Raw genomic sequence first — 7,371 nt, 5'->3', positions numbered from 1 at the left:
TATTACGAAGCAAAGAAGTACTTCATCACTGTTAGCAATTCAGATTTTAATCAATAATTAAGTTTTTTTTCAGTAAATAAATTGTTAAGATCAAACATCGAAAAAAAGATTTAGCAATGAAAAAATGGTGAGATTTGAACTTGTTCTTTACTTAGAATTTCATATCTCACGCCCACTAAATGTTTTTGGTGTCGATGTTACATCGTCGTCATACCCTATGACTCTTCGGGGATTAGTCAAATCGCACGACACCTCACTGGTCAAAATCAGTCCAGTCGTTTAGATTCTAAGCCATAACAAAGTAAAACATACAAGCCCACATTCATAAAAACAAGTTTAAAAACACGCGAAAAACATTACCCTCTTCGTCAGTCGGGAAAAAAGCATTGAAACGATAGAAAACCTGTCCGTCGTCTTTCAATACTTGCCGCACCAATCTTTTAGCAATTCAAACATTGACGAAAGGTTTGCTCAGTGCTGCAATATTATTTTGAAACACATTCTGTTTACATTGAATGGCGAACAGTGAAAGAGGGAGTTGTAAAACTTGGAAACTGATTATGGCACTTTTATCAGCAAACAAGCGTTGAAAGAACTTTGCATTTCAAAGCGAAACCGTTCCATTATTCCTTTGATATATTCATTTTATTTTAACATAAAAATATTATTCGAAATACTGCAATCATATAACTCTGTCATAAGTTTGCTTTAATAAAAGTATAGTTATTAATACAATTTAACACAATATCGTGTACAGGTGATCGAAATGAAAGAAACAAGAAACTACCAGAGCCGTTAAGTGGGATTTTTCTCCTTTCTATGTGTCCTATCCTTTGCCTAACTCGATTGCCTTACCTCTGCTGTCTTCTGCACGCTCGCTCGACAGTTGAAACGCGGAATAGCTTCTACTTCACGCCCATCTTCTGTTTAGTAGTGATATTGATGTCGTTTAACTAATGTTCAAACAGATTAAAGTTATTTTGCTTTTCGTAAATATCATTTAACATTTTATGAAAATATTCTTTGTACACATTAAAGTGAATTAAGACTTTGTTTCAACGCTAATGCCTTTCTTCTTAAAGATGCATAAAGCTTTTTGCTACTTAAAGTGAAACAAAGAAGTGTTTAAATATTCCGTAAAAGAAACACTTATGGGCAAAGTGTTTACCTCTTCGAAATCTCTGTAGCTCTTATAAATATGTCGCCTTTTTTATCTGTGTGGATAACTTTTTAATATTTCAATGTGTACATATGTATACATAATATCTATGTCACACAAGCTTAAGCGAAATTTGTTTTGTTAAATTTAATATTTCACCCTTAACTTAGGGTAGGCTCCGGGCCCCTCGGTGGGGATGTATAGTGAGCTGATGATGATGATGAAATTTAATATTGTTAAATCAAGCATTATCTTTCTGTTAATTATTAATATCAACAAATAGAAAATTTCAATAACTAATTAACGAAATCACGACATTCCGATAAAGCCACAACCGCGAACAAAGCCTCAGTGTGACAATAATAGAATAATAAGATTGACTAATGCGCTTAGTTTCACAATAATAGGCTTAATTATTGATGATTTATATCTCCTTATATATCAAAGTTATATAATAATGAACGTTATATTACGTTTGACTTGGAGGGTTCATTAATAAATTAAATGTAATGAAGAGGTGTTTATTATTTCTTTTAAAATTCAGTTATTGTTTCCGTAGCACTTTTACTAAGTACTATCGTTCGCTTTTAAAAATAGAGATAGTCATGGTAAGAATTTATTTGAAACTCATCTTTTAAAATATACCTTTTTAAAAATATAAAAACAGTTTCGTACAGTCTAAAATAGTTTACTTACGAGTTTTTGTTTAAAGTATATAGAAATAGACAGCATAGGTCCCTTACGGTCTGTAGTAAACTCCCACAGCTAACAAACAATTTTATTTATTCTCCCGTACTGCTTATTCCTAAAATCCTTTTTGCTGACGAGTTGGTTGCGGTAGGTTTTCATTTCGAGCGTTCGTCCTGTTTCGAATTAACATTCGTTAAATTTTATAAAAGGCCTCAGAGAAGTGAACAGCAGTGGCTGTGGTTTTATTGGATTACCAAACTCATGATTTATCAAATCTCTTTAATTGGATTAAAAAGATTACCTACATTTACACGTGTATGTTACACGTTAACAATTTATTATTTCTTTTTTATATATATTTATAATATGAAATAGAAGTAGATATCGATTATCTTAATTAAGTGTAAATTAGAAAAAAAAGGCCTTGATAAACACTAAATTACATCGAAATTTTGGATTTTCCTAAAGAATTCGTAAGGTATTCGTTACAGAGAATAAATTTGCAATTGAAAAATCGCAAGGGAAAATCTTCAGAATCCAATTGGAACTTTCTTCATAACTGGTTCGAGTTTTCTTTTGTACTAAATTATACAAAGCGTCATTGGAATAATGCAAATAGAATTTGAACTTCTCTAAGGCCGCCGTGAGCTTATTTCGTTTGAGTTTTGTTTTGTGTTGTTCGTGTTTTGAGGAATGTTTGCTATAGTCAAAAGCTTAAACAAATACGCACAACGCAATCTTAGCACCCCCTTTTGAACAATAAAACTCTTAATTAGTTTCACGATGAAGATGCCGGCGAATTATTTTGAATATCGTGAATGGATTTAGATTAGATTGTTATTCATTTAATGCACGTTATTGTTTGAATTAACGATTTATTTACTAATTGGACACCCATTACCTTGTTATTTTTGGTTAATGATATATTTTTTATTACTTTATTTACACATTAAATCATCTTAACGAATTAATTTAATTTATATCGGCGCAACTAGGTCAAATTATATTATATTTTTAGAGTTAGAATGAGAAATTGAGGCATTAAGAATTAATTCTGATTAATTTATAAGCGTTTTTTTTCAAGATAAGGTATATATTTCGCAGCAACAATTCATGAATTATTGAAAGGCCGCGATCGAATGACGTTTTAATTTTACAAGGAAAAGCAATTTAAATTTTGCCTCACGGACCCACGATGATGTCAGCTTATACTGTAGATGAATATTAAATGAAAAGTATAATTTTGTACCTTACCTCATTTATTATAAAGGTTATTTTAACTGTCAAGGTTGTATACGATTAAAAGAGATATTATGTTCAATTCTTTCACCGTAACAAGTCTAAATAAAAATAGTTTAATAAATTTATATTTTAGATGTACAATAGTAATTACAGAATTTGTATGAAGTTATATACATTTTTATTTACTTGTTTTGGAATATTTGAAATAATCTAACTTTATAACATCCAAATAGACGGCTAACCGCAACTACAGTATTGAGTTACCGCCGAATATGCGGTCAAAATGAGATGTGTCAGTTGAATTTCCGGATAGACTTTATCGTAAAGTGACATTAAATAAACTTTTATGAAACCCTAGTCACTCGTAAATTTACAAAAGATTCAATATACATTTTTGGGTACGTCATAATGAATACCGGCTATAGTATGTAATAATATGGTTGTTGTAATATCAAGATGCAAGAATAAGATTTATTTATATGAGAAAAACAAATATTAAGAACCTTAGGAGTTATTAGACTTACATTAACCTCTAGATTATTTCAATTTTTATTTATTGTAATGGAATTTAAGATGTGTGTAAGAATTGTTGATACATTCTGGACACAATCATTACATTCTAACAAATCTGTATTCTCTTTCTTGTTATCTTACAAAATACGTAACATCAGACTTCTTATCTCGAATTCAGTCTCAGGTAATGGCTTTCGGTAAATGTTCTCCGAAACGATTCATGCCTAATCCTACTGACTTACCTAAGGTTTACTTTATCCTATATGTATTTATATAAGTGGGTGAGGGAATTTGGATTTCACTTGTGATAGTCAATATAAATTCGAAATAAAGTAATAATATGTTCTGTCGTAATTGTTAAACGTAAACGTTGAAATCGTAAACGTATTACGAGTTCAATAACTTGAGCTCGTTTACATCAAAAAGTTAGGTATTGTAAACCGAGCCAAAAAAACAGTCGATAGTGTTATTTAGTCTATTTTTATAATATCAGACTGTGTTTTCAAGTGCCGTATCGTGTGTACAAAACATATTGACCACTCAATGTTTTTGTACAGGTTTATCTGCAGTGAAAACTGAGGATATCATAGATTTCGTGAAAAGTGAATTAATATCATTGTCTTACTCATGTATAAGTTCTCAGTATATACCACGAAATGGAATATCCTTAATTAAATTGTTGCTCCTCCGTCACCTCTGGTCTCGGCTTCTGATCCTTTATGATCTGTAATTGAGTTTCGCTACCAACGATATTGTCACAAAAGCAATTAGAATATGAAATTATATATCATGTCAAATATCGCTTGATACTATGATATAGATAACTGAATATAATAGACAAGCATCAATGTAATTACACAAAGTGATAATATAATTGAATTTAAGGCTTTGATTATAATAATTATGTTATTGCTATCTACACAGATGGTTTACAACTTGCCACCATTATTTTTACAAGTTAAAATATAAATATATTCTATCTATATATATAAAATTCAATTGCTGTTTGTTAGTCTCGCGAAAACTCGTTAACGGCTGAACGGATTTATCTTATCTAGGTCTTGAAATATATATAAAAATAGAGCGTCGGTGGCTCAGTGGTCAAGCACTTGACTTGCAATCTGCAGGTCCTGGGTTCGAATCCCGAAATGTACCAATGTGTTTTTCGATCTCCGATTTACATATGTACATTTATCCGACGTTCTTACGGTGAAGGAAAACATTGTGATGCAACCTGCACATATCTGAGAAGTAATTCAAAGATATGTGTGAAGTCAACCAACCCGCACTTGGGCAGCGTGGTTGACTATGGCCTAATCACCCTTAACTTAGGGTAGGCTCCGAGCCCCTCGGTGGGGACGTATAGTGAGCTGATGATGATGATGATGATGGTCTTGAAATGTTCGTGGAGGTCTAGGGAAGGTTTAAAAGGTGAGAAAAACTCGAATAATTGCCGGGAAAACCCGCGGGATACACCTACTATTCCATTAACAAGAAAAACGTCCTTTTGTCGTTCGAACATCATAAGACCGAAATATTTTAACAATAGGGGTTTCGCAACTCTTATAGTTATCGTAGTGTTGTGTGCTATTTGAATTGTGACAAGGGTCCGAATTGGGTACGTGAAATAACCGTCATATTTATGTAGTTCTCTTAGAAACAACTTTACATCTACAAATCTATACATTTTCTAGCAATACAATAGTATGTATATGTTTGCGGTTACAAGAAGCTTTCTTCATAGGCGACGCAATGTAAAAAGAAATGTTAAAATTAGTTATATTATGGACCTATTTTTAGAATAGCTGTAAAATGTTTGAAATAATTCATAAATAGAACTAAAAGGATTTTAAAATCGTGTTGGAAAAAATATTAATAATGTTCTAGTAGGTTCTATAGTTCACCCCTAACTTAGGGTAGGCTCCGAGCCCCTCGGTAAGGACGTATAGTGAGCTGATGATAAGATGATAAGAAAAGGTTCTATCGTTGTTTAAGAATTGTTTCTTTTATGAAAGTATAGTCTTAAAATATTTCAGAATACGTTTGTTTTTATTCCCTTGAGTTGTATTTATCACAAAAGGAGGCAACAATTCATAAAAACCTTTTTTCTAGTCTTATTAAGAACCATACAGTATGTCGATATCAGCTTAAATAATCTGCAAATACCAATATAACTGCATATTTATACAAAACTGAAATAAAGTTTACATAATAGCTGTGAAGCAACAAGTTTCCGACTTGGAAAATACATTAATATACGTCTCACGTTGATTTCGGCCGCGGTCTGGCGTTAATTACCATGACTCTGCAGACAGCCGGTACTTCATAACGGAGGAGTTGTTTTAAAGTTATAGAAATCGCTGTTGCATTCTTAGCTTAAATCATTTGAATATGTTTGATTTTAAAAAGGAATTGTTGGTATAAAAACTAAATAACTTCAGAAAGTTTTCATTCTGAAGAAAAAATGTAACTATCCTGATAACAAATATGTAATTATTTATCTTTTACTGAAACTGTAGTATCCTTCTATAGTTTATAGCTTACAAAAAAAGTTTAAAACTTATGACGTTGTTTAAAACCAAACCCCTTTACTTACCGTGAAATTCTTCTGCCGAAATTATATTTGTGGCTACAGAAATCCCCTTCGGAGTATATATTACAATGGGAAAATATCGAATTCAGGAATAAAGGAAGTGTCGACATGTTGTAATGGTGTGTTATGTTTTGAATATTGATAGGTTTTCACAAAATCCATTTTGGAGTAAAGCACAACTAGCATAACTAAACGGATGCCTTTTAAATTTATTTTATTAAAGTGTGCTAGAAAAATCTCTCTCAGCACACAAAGTACATATTACATTATTATATATTTTCTTCGTACTTTTTTATATAGATATGAATTGAAATATATAAATCAAAATTTTTGACACAAAATCAGTATTATGTTCCACCTACAATAATGTAGCCGTCCTTGTAAATGTAAGCATATTTTTCTTTTGTATAAAAAAGTTATTAGTCTAAATATATCATTTATCACGAGACATGTTGCTATTTCCATCATTTATATAATTTACACGGACGTCAACACATATCCCGCCCACGTCGACTCTCACTGCGAAATGCTTATTCTAAAAATATTTACTCCCTAATGTCATGGCTGGATACATTTGCTGGGGCATTATCTATTTCACTGTAAGCATTTTTTATAGAGTTTTTATTACTGCAATTGTTTATGCCAAGGACATTGCTGCCTACTCTATGACGGCAATCTTACACTAATGCTACCTTTTTACCGCATCATCTCTTTATCGTACAGTCACTCCTAACTTGGGTAGACTTCAAGCCCGTTGGTGAGGGTACGTATGAGGTGACGATTACTACTCTTTGTCAATTATCAAACCAATACAATGGTTCGCGAAGTGTCCGACAATATTTTTTTTTTTATTTTAGCATGAAATAATATATAAAATGCAGATATACATCAAGGACTTTAAACTATTGTTTTTTTAAACAATTCAATATTGAAACGATTCCAAGTTTATTGAAATCGCGGACCCGATCGACCGTTTTTCGTGATTTCATTCTCGTTGATTGCATTTTAACTTTGGCGATTTAATCCCGTAATGGCAGGTTGCAGCGAATACTATTTGACTTTTTATTTAAAAAAGATACATTTATATATCACGCACGAACGAAACGACTACAATTTTCTATTTCACGTATTTTTAATTGACTATAAAACGGTGAAACGGATTTATTGTATGCCT

Source organism: Papilio xuthus, unplaced genomic scaffold, assembly GCF_000836235.2.
Source record: "Papilio xuthus unplaced genomic scaffold, Pxut_1.1 DF826945.1, whole genome shotgun sequence".
Lineage (NCBI taxonomy): Eukaryota > Metazoa > Arthropoda > Insecta > Lepidoptera > Papilionidae > Papilio > Papilio xuthus.
This window is presented reverse-complemented; position numbering follows the sequence as displayed.